General features: G+C 43.4%; 1 protein-coding gene across 1 annotated transcript in view; it reads right to left on the minus strand.

The window, feature by feature from the left end:
• STYK1 (serine/threonine/tyrosine kinase 1) overlaps window positions 1-18,875 on the minus strand; it is a 41,052-nt gene extending 22,177 nt beyond the window's left edge. The window contains exon 1 of the mRNA XM_039222114.1: window positions 18,788-18,875. The gene's annotated coding sequence lies outside the window, so the exon portion shown is untranslated. The remainder of the gene's footprint in view (window positions 1-18,787) is intronic.
• Between the last annotated feature and the right edge of the window lie 205 nt (window positions 18,876-19,080).

Raw genomic sequence — 19,080 nt, forward strand, 5'->3', positions numbered from 1 at the left:
GTTCATTCTCCTGGATTTGATCTCAATCCCAATTCTATCTTCCGCTTTTTGAGGGAAAGGATCTATCCGGTTTCCAGGACTGTTGATCTCTCACTGTGAGCACAAGGCTCAAGAAGAGGCTAGAACCCCCAGGAGACAGGGCACCGGCCTAAAACCTGGGAGGCCCATGCAGTGCCCAAGGTTCCACCTTTGTCCCGAATCACACTTGTCAGGGGACAAAGGGAAAGGAGCACTGAAGATGTGAGCCTCTTTCAATCCAGAGAATCTGACGAGTGTGGATGACTTGCCCGGTGCTGGGTGTTATCTCCTAGGGTGGGGGAGGCAGAGAGAAAGGGAGGTTGCCCAGAAGGCATCCCTTGCTCTCCTGTTCTTCTCAGATACTGAAGGATTGTGATTGCTCTGATCCTCCCCCTTCCCCACCTTCCTAGCGACCCAGAGCTTGAAACGCACTTTGAAACCATGAGAAAAGAGGCTCCCATGGTGCCTGGGAATCCTGACCGTATTTAAACAAAGGTCTCCGAACAATGAGACTGAGTGCTATCGGCTTTTCTTCCTTCTTATTTTTTTAATGTTTTATTTATTTTTGAGAAAGCACAAGCAGGGGAGGGACGGAGAGAAGGGGACAGGGTGTCCGAAATGGGCTCTGAGCTGCTGTGGGCCTATGCGAGATCATGGTCTGACAGACGCTCACCTGACTGAGCCCCCCAGGCACTCTGGTCTTCCCTCTTATTTTAACCTGTCTGCAGGAATCCTAAAACACGTGAACTGCACAGTAGAGAGGAAGAAGCCTCGTCTGTATCCTGGCACCTCCCCAAACCTTTGCTTTGTAGAGGAGCCCTGTGATTGCAAGGCAGACACGCCCCCCAATGTGTAGGTAAGGACTGCAGTAACACCGTGCACCCCAGCAGGTTTTCAATAGGACCACAGAGATTAATTTGATTCCCATGGAGGTGTTATACAAATCCAAGACGTTTTATTTTTATTGTGATCATCCTTCTATTTTTCACGTTCTCGATTCCAGAATTCTCCATCTACCCACATGCAAACCTCAAAGCCTCAAAATAATGTATCTCAAATTAGACATTGTCCTGCTGATTTTTTCCTCTTCCCGAGATTATAAATCAACAATTTCCCCAGCCCAGAATAAGGGTTCTCTCTACGTTTAAATTTATTTTTTAGTGTTTATTCATTTTTGAGAGACAGATGGAGAGTGGGGGAGGAGCAGAGAGAGAGAGAAGGAGACACAGAATTCGAAGCAGACTCCAGGCTCTGAGCTGACAACAGAGAGCCTGATGTGGGGCTCGAACTCATGAACTGTGAGATCATGACCTGAGCCAAAGCCGGATGCATAACTGACTGAGCCACCCAGGCGCCTCAAGAACTCACCCTTTTTAAAATGTATAATCGACTTGAGTTGAAGTCAGTCCTTTAACTGACTGAGCCACCCAAGTGCCCAAATAAGGGTTCTCAATAAGGGAAAAAGCCAAGGACACACAGCTACCACCCTCCTCTAAACGCAGCATCACCTTGGATCCATCTGCGACTCCTTTCTCTTACCCGATGGACACGCTAGAAGAGACGCCTCCTTGGGGTTTGTCTCAAACACTTTCTGCTACAGTTGTCGGTCACATTGCATCTCCAAGGAGCAGTCCCCCTCTTTGCTATTCATTCCTCTGGACTTTTCATTCAGGGGCAGAGGGGGAATTAAGGAACTTTAAAAGTCTTAGCAGTTTCTCCTGTAAGTGAGGAGCTCTACCCTTTTCTACCCCTCTTCCAGCCTGTTCCAGCACACTGCCCTCGGGCGGACAGGAGAGCCACACTGAAAAGGACAGAAGGAAGGCATTCTGGGAAAGACTGCAGGAACCCACATACACGCACACCCACACACGCACGTGCACACAGTCTCTCATACTCTCATTCCTGAGTCCCAGACCCAGGCAGGCAGAGGGACAACGGACAGGGGATTTCACAAGCAGGAAATCAGCTCAACTGCCATTGACCTCAGGGCTGTGTCATACAGGGTGTGTCCCTGTACAGATTCTATACATAGAAGGTAATCCCAGGTACACAAGGACAAACGTGTGGCAAGATGAAAAAGACGCCCCTGGGAACCTCATTCTGCACCGCAGGGAGCAAACAGCAGAGTCCCTCCTTAAGAGAGGGTTGGTGTGCCTCCGAGCTGAGTGGTCCGGAAGTTGGGAAAGATGGCATCAGCACTGGGCTGGTGCTATGGTATAACAGGATCAGAGCTTTGAGGTTCTAGTCTGGTTTGAGAGGGGATTCAGCAAGCATCCAGAGGCACAACACCTGACCTTGCCATGCCTTCCCTTCCCAGCTTAGGGAGCAGGACACCTGTTTCTCTCCCAAGGGCAATGAAGAACGACAGTCAGCCGCAAGAAATGAGTCACACCAGAAAAGGGGGCAGCGCAATGAGCAAGTCCCCTCTACCAGTTATGTGGCCTTGCCTCTCAAATTCTGAAGGCCCTTCAGACCTGCCTCTTTCTACCCAGATCATGGCAGCCCCAGAAACTCACAAACTTCATTCTTATCCACACTCTGCCTGTGATTTCCTATGGGGTGGTGGTAAGAGAAGATTTGGAGTCAGACTTGTATTTGGATCTCCCGTCCAACATTCCTCATGACTATGTATGTCATTCTAGCTTTCTGAGCCTCTGTTTTTCCACCTGTAAGTGGAAACAATAATATCTCTCTCCCAAGGCTGTTGAAAGCTCTAGGGATAATTTATGTAAAACACCCACCTTTGTGCCAGACCCATTACTGACATCAATATGTAGTAGTCTTTCCCTTCCTCCCTCCTTTCTTCACGTGTCTCCCGGGTTGGGAGCTAGTCACATAGCTGTACCGATCAGGTAAGGGTATATCACTCCAAATAACAAAACAAAACATCTATGGTCAAGATATTTATAATATTTGTAGATCTAACTATACGTAGTCCTGTGTGTGAAGAGGAAGTTAAAGTAATCATAAAGTAATGTGGGTTTTATGACTTCATACAGGAACTAGGTATGATTTGACTGTCTAAGTATTACACCTGCTAAGAGGTCTCTGAATTTGACAACCATGTTGAGGAAGGGAGACATAAACAAGATGGAGCAAAGAGTATCATGCTATAAACTAAGGTATAAAACGGATAGAATGCTACATAGGTATATTATTACTTAATTAATTCACCTCTGTCTCTAACTTTCTCGACTCCTTCTAGTTGGTTCCATTGACCCCACTTACCTGCAGGCTAAATTTTTACCCAGTCTCGGGCAAAATTCCTGAACTAATCTTGATGGAGGCAATAAGGAGATCAATAGTCTCAGCTCCTTCTCCCTACTCTTCTTATCATGCTCCTCAGTTTGAGAAGGTCATTCATTTATCATAAGGTTGTCCAGTTATTCATGCTTAGTGCCCAAGCACCCTCGAATCTGGAGTCCTATCCTGAGTGTCTCACAGGTAGATAGGCCCTCACTGTCCTCTCTGCCTAGAGCAACCCTTTTTCATGACATAAGGACTACACACTACAGACTGGTTACTACAAGTGGAAAGGCACCCCCCTCCTGATGAATGCCCTGATGGTATTGTGCCTGAATAATGGCCATTACCTCATCCATACTCTACTTCGTGCCCAACCACAAGTCCCTCCACCTCTCGCCCCTACTGTTCTGCTCACCACACAATAAACCCAAGTTGCTTAATCTTGCCTACATTTGAGTCTATCACCAAACTGTCCACCTTTACCTAGTTAGCTTATCTCACATTACACACTCAGAGAAGTGGCCCAGTGGATATAAGCAGAACAGAGGTCACTCATCTACTAGAAAGAGTAGTGTAAGGCAGTAGCAGAGCCAGAGAAATAGGTGGTTCAGGAAATAAACAGAAAGTGAGGATAGCGAGAAAATTTACGTAGCTTTTCAAAGATGTGTGAGTAAGTTGAGAAGTTCAAGAAGGGCTTGTACAGTTGCTTTTTTTTTTTTTTTTTTGTGAAAACTTACAGCTCCAGCAAGATGAGGAAGAGAACTAGTGACATCTCAACATGCAGTCATGTTGTTCATTCCAAAAACAAAACAAAATTTGAGGCAAGGGGCATGTTCTAGGCCTGAATACGTTACAAAGCCTAACACCCACACTAACCTCCACAGTGACACCGAAAAATAGAGAGTGAGATTAATAGAGTACAGAAATAAAGTACACACTTGGGAATTTAATATAAAGAAGTCAGCATGAAACAAAAGAAGCAGATTGTCACACCTGGCTACACATTAGCACCTTGTAGGGCGCTTTCTAAAAGATACCCATGTGGGGTTAGGCCAACACCTTAGAAGAGATTATGATGTTTACATATCCCGTAATTAGGATTTCACTTACCAGCACTGAAGAAAGGGACTACTTCCCAGGAGATACTAAATTACAGCAAGGTCGAGAACTATTGAGATTGATGATCACTAAGTGGATTATGCATAATATGCATATTACGGTTATTCACCTAGCAATAATAATTTAGATCTTCATTCCTGTGCAAAAATAAATTTTAGCCAGGCAAATGATTATATGTGTTAAGAAACAAAAACTAACATTGTAAGTTACATTGGGTTGGTGAGGAATTGGGAAGTTTAAAAGAGAAGATTCCTGTACAAATCCAAACCACAATAACATACCTCCTCACACCCGTCAGGACGGCTAACATTAGCAACTCAAGAGAACGACAGATGCTGACAGGAATGCGGAGAAAGGGAAACCCTTTTGCACGTCTGGTGGGAGTGCAAACTGTGCAGCCCTTCTGTGCAGCCCTTCTGTAAAACAGTGTGGAGGTTCCTCAAAAAATTAAAAATGGAACTACCCTATGACTCAGCAATTGCACCACTGGGTATTTATCCAAGGGATACCAGTGTGCTGTTTCAAAGGGACATGTGTACCCCAATGTTTATAGCAGCACTATCGACAATAGCCAAAGTATGGAAAGAGCCCAAGTGTGCATCGACAGATGAATGGATAAAGAAGATGTGGTATATATATATATATACACACACACATATATGTATATGTGTGTGTGTATATATATACACACAATAGAGTATTACTTGGCAATCAAAAAGAATGAAATCTTGCCATTTGCAATGACATGGTTGGAGCTAGGTGTATTATGCTACGCGAAACACATCAGAGAAAGACAGATACCATATGATTTCACTCATATGTAGAGTTTAAGAAACAAAACAGATGAACATATGGGAGGAGGAAAGAGAGAGAGAGACCGTAAGAGACTCTTAAAGAGAGAGAACAAACTGAGGGTTAATGGAGCGAGGTGGGAGGGGGATGGGCTAGATGAGTGATGGTTTTAGGGAAGGCACTTGTTATAATGAGCACTGGGTGCTGTATATAAGTGATGAATCACTGAATTCTACTCCTGAAACCAATATTGTATGTATGTTAACTCACTAGACTTAAATAAAAATTTGAAAAATAAATAAATAAATAAATATAATAAAATAAAGAGTGTGAATATTGCTAGAAACACCTGCCACTGTCCAAGCTTCTTGATTTGTCCTGGGAATAAAAATGTGGCAGTGACATGAACTCAAAGATGTTTGTTTGATCTTTTTTGTTTGATCTTCTTTTGTTGTTGTTAAATGTTTATTTATTTATTTTGAAAGAGAGCACAAGCAGGAGAGGGGCAGAGAAAGACAGAGAGAGAGTACCAGGCAGGCTTCACGCTTTGAGCCCAGAGGCCAATGTGGGGCTCGAACTCATGAACCAGGAGACCATGACCTGAGCCGAAATCAAGAATCAGATGCTTAACTGACTGAGCCACGAGGTGCCCCTATTTGATCTTATTTTTAATTGAAAGATAAAGCAAGATCCCAGTAGAGACAGGACCAGAGAACAAATCTTAAGTTTATTGTCTAAAACCAGAGGAAACCCCTCAAAATTCGTGTCTAATATTTATTTAAACTGAACAACAAAACATGTATCCAGTACTTTTCACCATCCCTTGCTCCGATTCCCTCCTCTATATGTCTCTCCTAACATAGCTTTGGATCTTTTCCAGGGCCAGGAAAGGTTAAATATAGATATCATATCTTGGATCCATATTATCTCTCCTCCTTTCCTGCTAAACCTTGTTTCTTTCCGTGAGTCAGCCTGGAGCAGAGTTCTGACAATAAACCCAGTGAGGCAATTTGCCTTGGACCCTGCCCTGCTCTGTTCTTCCGCAACTGTCACTTACAGCTTCCTTGATACTCGTGTTTGCTTCCCACTAGAGCCTGGCACATTTTATGGCATATACTTATAATGACAAACATGACTTCTGGGACACAGAGAGGTAAAGTAACTTGCTCTGGATCACGCAGCTAGTAACAGGGATTTGGAATTCCCAGGCTGTGTGGCTTTGGAATCTATTTTCTTACAGTATATCATCTTCCTAGCAGATTCTTGAAAATCTTTTTCTTTTCTTTTTTCTATTCTTTTTTTGTTTTTTGCAAAATTAGACTTATCTTCAATATTGCTTTCTTTTTGACTAAGATATGATTCACATACCAGAGAACTCACCATTAAAAAAAATTTTTTTTAATGCTTATTTATTTTTTGAGTGACAGAGAAAGAGAGAGTGTGAGCAGGGTGAGGGGCAGAGAGATAGGGAGTCACAGAATCTGAAGCAGGCTCTAGGCTCCCAGATGTCAGCACAGAGCCCAGCGTGGGGCTCGAATTCATGAACCATGAGAGCATGGCCTGAGCCGAAGTCAGATGCAAAATGGACTGAGCCACCCAGGCGTCCCGAGAACTCACCCTTTTTAAAGCGTATAATCAGTGGTTTTTATAGTCACAAAATTTTATAGCCATCACTGCCATTTAATTTTAGAATATTTTCATCACCCCCCCCAAGAAATCTGTACTAATAGTAGTCGCTCCCCAATGCCCACTCCCCCCAACCCCTGGCAATCACTAACCTACTTTCTTTCTCTATGGATTTGCCCAGTTTGAACATTTCATATGAATCGAATCATATAATCTGTAGTTTTGTGTCTAGTTTCTTTCACTTAGCATGCATTTAAGGTCACCCATTGTAATAATCAGGGTCCTCTAGAGAAACTGAAACAATAAGATAGAAAGATGTAGATATATAGATATAGATACGTAGGTAGGCAAATCTATAAAAGGAGATTTATTATAGGAATTAGCTCATGAGATTACGGAGGCCAAGAAGTCCCCCAACCTGCTGTCTGTAAGCTGTAAAGTCAGGAAAGCTGGTGATACGATTCAGTGTGAGGCTGAAGGGCTGAGAGCAGGGGACCACTGCACTGGTGTAAGTCCTAGAGCCTGAAGCCCGGAGAGCCAGGAGCTCTGATGGTAGAGGGCAAGGGAAAATGGGTGTCCCATCTCAAGAGAGAGAAAATTCACCCTTCCTCCACCTTTTTGCTCTCCTCAAGCCCTCAGCAGGTTGGACGACGCCCACCCATATTGGTGAGGGCAGATCTCCCTTACTCAGGCCACTGATTCAAATGCTCATCTTTTCCAGAAACATCCTCACAGAGACACCCAGAAATCAGGTTTCCCCGTCATCTGGGCCTTCCTCAGCCCTGTCAAACTGACACATAAAATTAACCGTCATATCTATCCTGTAGCATGAATCAGTACTTCATTCATTTTTGTGGCTGAATAATGATCTTAGTTCTTACATTTAAATCTTTGGCCCATTTTGAGTTAATGTCTGCATAAGGTGGGAAGGAGGCATTCGATTACATTCTTTTGCATGTGACGATCCAGTGTGTCTGCACAGTGAATTATGATGGCACTGTGTAGAAAGTCAAATGGCCATAAGTGTGAGTTTATTTCAAGACCTTCAATTCTGTTCTATTGGTCTACATGTCTAACTTTATGCCAATAGTACACAGTCTTAATTACTTAGCTTGAAAACTTAGTGAGTTCTTAGGGGTGCCTGGGTGGCTCAGTCGGTTAAGCATCTGAGTTGGGCTCAAGTCATGATCTTGTGGTTTGTGACTTGGAGCCCCGCGGCGGGCTCTGTGCTGACAGCTCAGAGCCTGGAGTTTGTTTCAGATTCTATGTCTCCCTCTCTCTCTGCCCCATCCCTGTTCATGCTCTGTCTCTCAAAAATAAATAAACGTTAAAGAATAAAAAATAAATAAAAACTTAGTGAGTTTTTAAATCATTAGACATAAGTCATCCATCTTGGTTCTCTTTTTTATTGTTTTGGATATGTTAAGACCCTTATGTTATGATGTGCATTTTAGAATCAGCTTGATCATTTCTGTAAACAAGGCCATCTGGAATTTGGGTAGAGATGACACTGACTGTACAGATCAATTGACGGGGTACTGCCATCTTAAGAAAATTCTAAGAATATTCTTAGAATATCTAAGAAGTTAGATCCTTTTTAAATTTCTTCAGTGATACTTTGTAGTTTTCAGGGTGCAAGCCTCGTTGGTTGTTGATGATAACATTTACAGTTCCATGGCCTCTAAAGGTTAAACCAGAATTTGTGTATGACTTGGAGATGCCACCGAATGCTGTATCTCTGAAAATGACTGTTCTAGAAGAGGTTGGACAGTACATGCTTCCTAGAGGCTGGCCAGACATGCTATCTACATCTAGTACCAGAGCAGACTGAAAGGTCACTTCTGATTCTTCTCATGTTTGGATCAAGGAACACACTATAGAGTACCACATTTTGTAGCTCTTAGCATCGGCACCCAGGTTATTTTCTTAGATGGGCCGGAGTTCATCTGATTTTTTACACTGCCATGAATTTGGTGGGACTAGAGATGGTACCCAGAGTCACATCTCTAAATTCCTATCCATATAAATGCTTCTGCAACACTGAATTCCTATCCACATAAATGCAACACTGCTCCCTGGGCACCCAAAATATTACTGATTGAGGCTTAAGTGAAAGCCACAAAGGAGCAGTCCCCAATGGCAATATTAAATCCCATAACTCAGATGTAAAACTTACAAAGGACTTCCATCTGACACAGAGAGTTTTAGCCTTGGGTTCAATAAATGTCTTTTTGTTAGTGACTTATCCCACACACTATCTGAGTATCTATAAACCCACAACCTGTGACCTTGCCAATACTATCAAACTTTTATTGCCCATCTGTTTGTAGATAACATAAACTCATACCCTCATTTTTCAGTCAGCTTGGCCTCCATTTCCCGGTCAAGGCTAACTCAGTGATTTAAAAATAGTCCATTTCTATTGTTGAGAGTGCTGCTATAAACATTGGGGTACATGTCCCCAAACATGGAAAGAGCCTAAGTGTCCATCAACGGACGAATGGATCAAGAAGATACGGTTTATCTATACAATGGAATACTACATGGCAATGAGAAAGAATGAAATCTGGCCATGTGTAGCAACGTGGATGGAACTTGAGGGAGCTATGCTGAGTGAAATAAGTCAGGCAGAGAAGGACAGATATCTTATGTTTGCACGTATAGGAGGATTAGAAGGAACTTAACGGAGGACCATGGAGGAGAAGAAGGGGAAAAATAGTGGAGGATAGGGAGGGAGGCAAACCATGAGAGACTCTTGAATGCCAAGAACAAACTGAGGACTGATGGGGGTTGGGGAGAGGGGAAGGGGGTGATAGGCATGGAGGAGGGCACTTTTGGGGATGAGCACTGGGTGTTATATGGAAACCAACTTGATAATAAACTATTTTTAAAAAATTTAAAAAAAGATTAATAAAACTATGAGTTGGTTCTCTGAAAAGATAAAATTGACAAACCATTAGCTATATTAACTGAGAGAGACAGAGAGAGACAGAGAGAGAGAGAGGATCCAAATAAAGAAAATTATTTAAAAAATAGTCAATTTCAACACTGATTGAAGAACCCAAGAAGGGCAGACTTGGAAAGACAAATATGGTGGGGCTGAAGAAGTGGTGCCTTACAGATAATTATAAAATCACATTTGGTTTATTAATAGTTCTTTCTTCCCAATCCTACAGAATTGGTATACTCCTCAAAGTTATCTTCATTTTTTTAATATATGTTTTTAAGTTTACTTCTTTATTTTGGGAGAGAGGGAAAACACAACCAGGGGAGGGACAGAGAGAGAAATGGAGAAAGACTCCCAAGCATAGTCTCTCTCTGCACAGAGCCTGACCCGAGGCTCAGACTCATGAACCAAGAGATCATGACCTGAGCCAAAATCAAGAGTCAGATTCTTAACCAACTGAGCCATCCAGGTGCCCCATCTTCATCAAAAAAAAAAAAAAAAAAAAAATTAGTGTTTATTTATTTTTGACAGAGAGATAGACTGTGAGTGGGGAAGGGGCAGAGAGAGAAGGAGACACAGAATCTGAATCAGGCTCCAGGCTCCAAGCTGTCAGCACAGAGCCCAATGCGGGTCTCGATCTCACGAACCACAAGATCATGACCCGAGGAGAAGTCGGACACTTAACCAACTAAGCCACCCAGGTGCCCCATCTTCACTTGTATAATAGAAACCCAGTTCAGAATAATCCATGGCTGTCTTAACAACTTCATTATGTGGAAACTAAGGTCTGAGTGAAAAGGGAGACTCGCCCAGGGTCAGAAGATAAATCAAGAGACCTAATTGGATGTGAAACCTCTTGAATCCATTATTAGCCTATCCTAAGAGTGGAATGTGGGTGAGGACAAGGGCAAGAAGTGGAAATCAAGGTCACTTGGTGATAGCAGAGATGCTTGGACTTCGAGAAGGGCTGCAGACACAAGTTCAACTCTCAATATCAAAAAGCCACTCTATCCCCATGCTGTAAATGACGTAACCACTGCTGTTTCTTCTGGGTCACTACAGCCACACGCGCTGCTAAAGAAACAAACAAACAAACAAACAAACAAACAAAAATGGGGCGCCTGGGTGGCCCAGTCGGTTAAGCGTCCAACTTCCGCTCAGGTCATGATCTCACAGTTCATGGGTTCGAGTCCCGCGTCAGGCTCTGTACTGACAGCTAGCTCTGTGTCTCCCCCTCTCTCTGACCGTCCCCTGCTCACACTGTATCTCTCTCTCTGTCAGAAATAAATAAAGACATTTTTAAAATTTAAAAAAAAGAAACAATAAAAACAGCACCCCTGCCTTCCATTGGTTATTCTGCCCACTATGAAATGCAACATGTGCTCCACAAATGCTACAGAATCCTAAAGAGCCAGAACAGCCCTTTGAAATCAACAACAACAAAAAAAACCCTCACCCCCATAACTTATGGATGAGAAAACTCAAGCACAGATTGAAGCTAGGTAGCACTTCAGCTAAGACTACTATTATATATCTTGAATCTCCACCTCTCTCCCTACAGTTTTCCACCATTCGTAAGGCTGACTGGATGTTTGGTCCCCTTTTTTTCAGTTGATTTTTGGATGGATAAGGATAAGGAAGAAGATGCTACTTTGTAGAATTCATAATGTGCATATCCTTTCATCGTTTCCTCTACCTGCCAGGTCTTTGGGCTTTTTATGTGTCCAGACGAGCCTCTGGAAATCTCTACCCCATACATGCCCCAAGGTTGAAGACTAGAGACTTCATATTCCGGTTGTGTTTTCATTGTTGGCACCTCTGGGCTTTACGAATATTCTAGGAGGATACTCTGCTTCTTTCTTCTTCCTCTGCCAGAATGCATTTTGACCCATACTTAATGATCAGCCCCCAGGAACACTATAAGGAATCAGACATGGAGACCTATAAGGAAAGACCCACAGAGGTCGGAGGCAGGACAGCTTGAGACCAGACTGGCTGGATTTGTGGAATCTGATTATGAATCTGATGGAAAACAAGGTAATGGAGGTAAATATTTAGCATTCTCTTACCCCTCCTTTTCCTTCCTTGAATCGGAAGCAAACCTGTCACTTCTACTACTCAGATAAATAAGCTCTTTCCTGCTGCTTTAGCCTCTAACTGGCCAGAAGGAGCACTAAATTGAAGCCTGGACTGAGCCCTTAGGCAAGCCAGCCCCATCTGACTTAAGAAGAACTTTGGAGAAGTTGACCCAAAGGACACAAACTGGGGATGGCTTTGGTAGCTGAGTTCTGTCAGAAAAGAAGAGCTTCCTGGGCACCTGAGTGGCTCAGTCGGTTGAGCGTCCAACTTCAGCTCAGGTCATGATCCCATGGTTTGCGGGTTGAGCCCCGCAGCACGCTCTGTGCTGACAGTTCAGAGCCTGGAGCCTGCTTCAGATTCTGTCTCCATCTGTCTCTGCCCCACCCCAATTGCACTCTGTCTTTCTCTCTCAAAAGTAAATAAACATTAAAAGATTTTAAGAAAAGAAAAGCTTTAAAAAAAGAAAAGCTTCAGATCAATGTCTCCAAACTCCAAATTATCGTCTTTGGCAGATGCTTTTCATCACTGAGTTGATAGCATACTATGAATATAAAATAAAAGGTGTCTCCTGGAGTTGTTCAACACAAAACTCTGCATTTAACCAACAATACAGTACATTGAGCTAAATCATTCAAAACTGATGAGACAAAAGCTAATAATTTGGAAGCTTTCTCTAGAAAGTGAATGTGGTTTTTATGGCCACAATGTACAGTTTGAAACATACTTTCCTTTACTTTCCTTTACTTTAAGCATCTGCTACGATTTTTTCTTAGTAGAATTCTAAAATTGCCTAGAATTACACACATGTAATGATTTGAATTAAGATCAGCATTCTAGAAATAGCACCATGTTTCTATATATTTTGTTACCTGCCGACATTAAAAACCACTGTTGTATAAATATATACAGATGAGGCAGTTTACTATGCTGAGGCTATAACAGAAGGAAAATTAAAACAGGCTTCCTTTTCATTTATAATCTTTGCCAGCAATTTAGTTAATAAAAAAGCGCAGGTTTGAAACATAAAATCACTGTGTTCAAGTTGATTTGATCATGGCCATTACTGAGAATGGCTGAGTACCGCAAGAAAGATTGTAATTATAACTGAGGAAACCGATTGAGTTGTGGGTGGAGACAATTCTTAGAAGTTGGGCCACGACAGAGACTGATGAGGGTTAAAGGAGCCATGAGCATAGGGAGGTCCTTCTGTTACCTTGAAAACTCACTCTTAGGTAGTGGCATTCACAACATGAGATGGCTGAAATCCATACACCCAATTCAGGTGGCCTCGTAGGCAGAAGAAAAGTAGTGAAGGCCACCTGAGCTGAGGGGGTAAGAGCACCTTCAGGGAAGGAGGCTGAAGTCAAGGGATGGATGGAAACCCCTTTATCCCAGCCCCAGTTTCCCTTCTTGCCCAGAGGTGACCATCTCCCCAGCTAAATCCAAACCTATTCCCTCATTATTATCCTGCATCAGAAAACTCTGAGAAATTGTGAGAAATTCAAAAATAAAAGACCCATTTTGTTTTAAGCCTGGAAGAATTCCCGGAGGTTTCCCAATCTACCTCAACCCTTCATTTGTTAAGAGAGGAAATAACAGTAATAATAAAAAATAATGAAGGACACTGAAGTAAGTCCCTTGTTCTTGGATCACAAAAAGAGTGCAAGATGGTCAGAGTGGCTAAAATGAACAAATCAGGAGACTATAGATGCTGGCGAGGAAGTGGAGAAACGGGCACCCTCCTACACTGTTGGTGGGAATGTAAACTGGTGCAGCCCTTCTGGAAAACAGTGTGGAGGTTCCTCAAAAAATTAACAATAGAATCCCCTCTGACCCAGCAATAGCACTGCTAGGAATTTACCCAAGGGATACAGGGGTGCTGATGCACAGGGGCACGTGTACCCCAATGTTCACAGCAGCACTCTCAACAATAGCCAAATCATGGAAAGAGCCTAAGTGTCCATCAACGGACGAATGGGTCAAGAAGATGTGGTTTATCTATATAATGGAATCCTACATGGCAATGAGAAGGAATGAAATCTGACCATGTGTAGCAACGTGGATGGAACTAGAGGGTGTTATGCTGAGCGAAATAAGTCAGGCAGAAGACAGATACCATATGTTTTCACTCATATGTGGAACAGGGGAAACTTAACAGAGGACCATGGGGGAGGAGGAGGGGGAAAATAGTTGTGGAGAGGGAGGGAAGCAAACCATGAGACTCATAAATACTGAGAACAAACTGAGGACTGATGGGGGGGGGGCGGAGAGGGAGAAAGGGGTGATGGCCATGGAGGAGGGCACTTGTTGGGATGAGCACTGGGTGTTATATGGAAAGCAACTTGACAATAAACTATAAAAGAAAAAAAAAGAGTGTAAGAGCTTAAACCAGATTTCAGGTCCCTGGACTCAAGACAGGACCCTTTCTACTCTACACTGCTGTCTGTACAAGTAGCTACTTTTTTTTTGGTATGCGTGGACTCATTCCCTTCTACTTTCATTTTTCCCAGTTAGAAAGTGTGTCTGAGAGATGATATGCTAATATAGAGCATTGAAGACCCAACCTGCTTACTCAGTGCTTAATTGGTTTGCTTATTATTATCTGTTTCTTCCCAACTGGATGGTAGTTTCCTTGAGGGCATGGCAATTTCTTTCCTTAGGTCCTTGGTTAGTACAACCCAGAAGTAGGCAGAGAGCAGGAGCCACATCTAAAGTCAGGGGTGCGGTGGGGAATTGAGACTGGGTAAACCTCGGCCGGGGGAAGGACAAGAATGAAGTGAGAGAGACACCTTCAGAGCAACAAGATTTTAAGGCCTTCAACTACTTTCTTCATTGCTGTATCCCTCCCACCTAAAGCAGCGTCTGGCACATGTCAAAATTCATATGGTTGTTCAATAAATAAGTAGCTAAATTCACCCATAAAAACATTGGATCTGAAAGAAATTATTTTTAAGTTTACTTATTTTTATTTTGAGAGAGAGAGAAAGAGAGAGAGAGCGGGGGAGGGGCAGAGAAAAAGAGAGAGAGAGAATCCCACGCAGGCTCTACACTGTCAGTGCAGAGCCTGAAGAGGGGCTTGAACCCACAAACTGTGAGATCATAACCTGAGCCAAAACCAAGGGTTGGGTGCTTAACTGACTGAGCTACCCATGCATCCCCAGGAAGGAATTTTTATAGAAAAATGACCTATATAAATTAATTTGGTATAAAGAATTAAACTGTAATATTAAAAGTACAAACGATCGGGAGTCGTTTTTAACAGTGTTCGATAGGATGTATCATGCTACCTAGGTTTCCGCTCAATGGGAACACATTTTTAGTTCTATCACTAGGAAGGATGTGGGTTTCCTCTTACAAAAGGGATATAAAGTTCTTTGCTACACATAGCAAACAAAACATTGATCTCTCAAAGTGAAAATAGGACAATAAACCCAAAAAGGAAAACTCAGTTATTGAAAGCTCAGTGTGGCTGACAGAGGGTGGCCCCTCGAAAACAACTATGTTTTAAATTTTTAAATTTTAAAATTTTGTTAATGTTTATTTATTTTTGAGAGAAAGACAGAAAGTGAGTGGGGGAAGTGCAGAGAGAGCGAGCGAGACACAGAATCTGAAACAGGCTCCAAGCTCTGAGCTGTGAGCACAGACCCCGATGTGGGGCTTGAACTCAGGAATGGCGAGATCATGACCTATTCTGAAGTCAGATGCTTAACCAACTGAGCCACCCAGGCGCCCCGCATATGTTAGTTTTTAATAGTGTTAAAATAGCAAAAGGAAATTAAGATTGCAGGTGGAATTAACCAACTGACCTTAAAATGAGGAGATTTCTATTCTATTCTATTCTATTCTATTCTATTCTATTCTATTCTATTCTACTCTATTCTACTCTACTCTACTCTACTCATCTAGACCCATGAGTCTGATCTAATCATGGAGACCCTGAATATGCAAGACAAGGGCACAAGCGTCACTGCCAGAAAATGAACTGTGAGAAAAACGTGACATGGCTTTGAAGATAAAGGAATAATGTCAGGAGCCACAGAACGCGAGCCATCTCTAGAAGCTGAAAAAAGGCAAAGAAAGGCAGTGTCTTCTAGAGCCTCCACAAAGCAGGCAGAGCTGTCTACCCATTTTGGACTTCTGACTTCCAGAACTGTAAGATAAAAACCCGTGTTGGTTTAAGCCACCAAACGTGGGGCGATCTGTCACAGCAGCAATAAGAAACTAACACACCCAGTTTAAAACAGAGCTGTAGAATCACAAAACTCCATGTGTGACACCCAATGGACTCTGAGTATGTACATAATTCAAGAACAAGGAACTGCTACAGGTTGAAGTGTGCCACCCCCAAAGCTCAGACATTGAAGTCCTAGCTTCCAGTACCGCAGATTGTGACCTTACTTGGAAATAGTCTTTACAGAGGTATTCGAGAAGTAAAAGGAGGTCATTAAAATGGGCACTAATCCAATATGGCTGCTGTCCTTTAAAAAGGGGGAAATTTAGAGACACCTAGGTGGCTCAGTGGGTTGAGCGTTGGACTCTTCGTTTTGCTCAGGTCATGATCTCACAGTTTGTGAGTTCAAGCCCTGCCTTGGGGTCTCCACTAAGCACAGAGCCTGCTTGGGATTGTCTCTCTCCCTTTTTTTCCTCTCAAAAGGTGGCTCGGAACCTGCTCGAGACTCTCTTTCTCTGTCTTCTCTCTGCCCTTCCCCCACTTGCAATGGCGCACAGGTGATTTCTCTCAAAACAAATAAATAAATGTTATAAATATATAAATACATAAATAAAAAGGGGGAACTTTGAAGACAGACTCCCATGCAGGGAGAATGCCATACCAACATAAGGAAAGTCATCTACAAGCCAAAGAAAACGGCCTGGAACAGATCTCTCCCACCTCTCAGAAAGAAGCAAGGTGGCCAACATGCTGATTTTAGACTTCCAGCCTCCAGAACTGTGAGACAATACATCTCTGTTCTGTAAGCCACCCAGTTTGTGGCCCTTTGTCAGAGCAGCCCTAACAAGCTAATAGTGAGGAAGGCACTGAGAAAAGAGTGTATGATTTTCACTGAAGCAACAGAGGTGTGTGGTCCTATTGCATTTTGCTTTATTGTGCTTTACAGGTATTGCATTTTTTGTTTTGGGGGGGTGGTTTTTTTGTTTGTTTGTTTTACAAATGGCAGGTTTGTGGCAACTTTGCATCTTTTTTTCAACAGCATTTGCTCCCTTCGTGTTTCTGGGTCACATTTTGGCTATTCTCACAATATTTCAAACTTTTTAATTATTATTGTATTTGTATAGTGGTCTGCATTCAGTGATTATGACTCTCTGAAAGTTCAGATGATGGTTCACCTCTTTTAGAAATAAAAGTATTTTGGGGGCCCCGGGGTGGTTCAGTCAGTTAAGCGTCCGACTTCAGCTCAGGTCATGATCTCATGGTTCATGAGTTCGAGCCCCACGTCGGGCTCTATGTTGACAGCTCAGAGCCAGGAGCCTGCTTCAGATTCTGTGTCTCCCTCTCTCACTGCCCCTCCGCTGCTTACACTTGTCTCTGTCTCTCAAAAATAAATATTTAAAAATTTTTAAATAAAAAAAGAATTAGAAGTATTTTTAATTAAGTATTACATTGTTTTTGTAGACAGAACGCTATTGCACACTTGATGGACTAAGTAAAGAGCAAACATAACTTTTGTTTGCACTGGCAAACTAAAAATTTCACCTGACTCACACTTCATTGCAATATTCACTTTAATGTGGTGGTCTGAAGCCAAACTCGCAATATTTCCAAAGTATGCCTGTAGTGCTTGACTCTTGAACAGCACAGGCTTAAGGACACCAATCCCCTGCGCAGCAGAAAACGGGTGTAAAACTTTTGACTCCCCCAAAACTTAACTACTAAGAGCCTACGGTTGACCAGAGCCTTACCAATAACATAAACAATCGAGCAACACTTATGTTGCAGATCATATGTATTATATACTGTACTCTTACAATAAAGTCAGCTAGAGAAAAGAAAGTGCCAGTAAGAAAATCCTAAGGAAGAGAAAACACATTTACAGTACTGCACTGTACTTACTGGAAAAAATCCATGTGTAACTCAAACCTGGGACGCTAAGGGTCAACTGTACTCCCCATGTCTCACTGAAAGACTCAGATGGCCCCTGGCTGAGTGTTAGGAGTACTGAGGAGCACTAATCAGGTCGAAGCCACCATTTCCAGGTCCATTACAGTGTGTGTGCGCGCTGCACATTACAGGGGCTCGGTGGTTGATTTCCACACCCACCAATGGCCCGGGCTAAGCAGCAGGAAGAGAGCTTGGTCCGAAATGTATGAGAAACTCAGATGGCAAGAAGATTCCTAACAGAAAGACGCCACAATCACAGAAATGAAAAGGAAAAGGGGCGCCTGGGTGGCTCAGTCGGTTAAGCGTCCGACTTCAGCTCAGGTCACGATCTCACGGTTGGTGGGTTCGAGCCCCGCGTCGGGCTCTGTGCTGACGGCTCAGAGCCTGGAACCTGCTTCGGATTCTGCGTCTCCCTCTCTCTCTGCCCCTCCCCTGCTCACGCTCCGTCTCTCAAAAATAAATAAACGTTAGTAAAGTTTAAAAAGAAAGAAATGAAAGGGGAAAAAGGAGACAAATGGGCATGAAATTGACAAGCAGGGAGAAGGGAAAGAGATGCAGAAAAAGAGAAGACAAATTAAGAAGAAAACAAAAATTCCGTCAACACGGAACAGCAGATCGCACTGTACAACCATAAAAACATAAAAGTCGAAATCCACAAGGTGTTCCTGCCAAAGAAATACGGGTACATTCACCTGGTGATCGCTGTTCGTTCGTCTACACTTCGAACCGCCTCTCGCGACCTTCCCACCCCTGGGTCCCTCCCGCGCGTTCTTCCCAAACGCCCAAGTCCGCATCCCGGGCAGCATCGCCTCCCACCCCCGCCCCCGAGCCCAGTTCGCTACCGTGTCCCTCCTGCGGCCACCCTGCTCTCCGATGGAGCTGGCCCAGCCGGAGGGGCGGGGAACGATCCTTCTGGATACGACAAGGTGTGCCCGCCTCAAGGACACGCTTCTCAGTCCCTCCTTCGCGCTGCGGGGCGTGGCTGCCAGCGACGGACGGAGTTCGGGCGGGCGGCCCACGAAGGGGAGCCTGCGGGCACCGAGGGTTCCGGGACTCGCCGCACACCGGCCCGCAGGAAGCCTCTGCTGAAACTGTAAAGGCTGCACTTGTCGCCGTTCTACTTGCTGAGTTCCTC

Source organism: Hyaena hyaena, unplaced genomic scaffold, assembly GCF_003009895.1.
Source record: "Hyaena hyaena isolate Hyena2069 unplaced genomic scaffold, ASM300989v1 scaffold_1056, whole genome shotgun sequence".
NCBI lineage: Eukaryota > Metazoa > Chordata > Mammalia > Carnivora > Hyaenidae > Hyaena > Hyaena hyaena.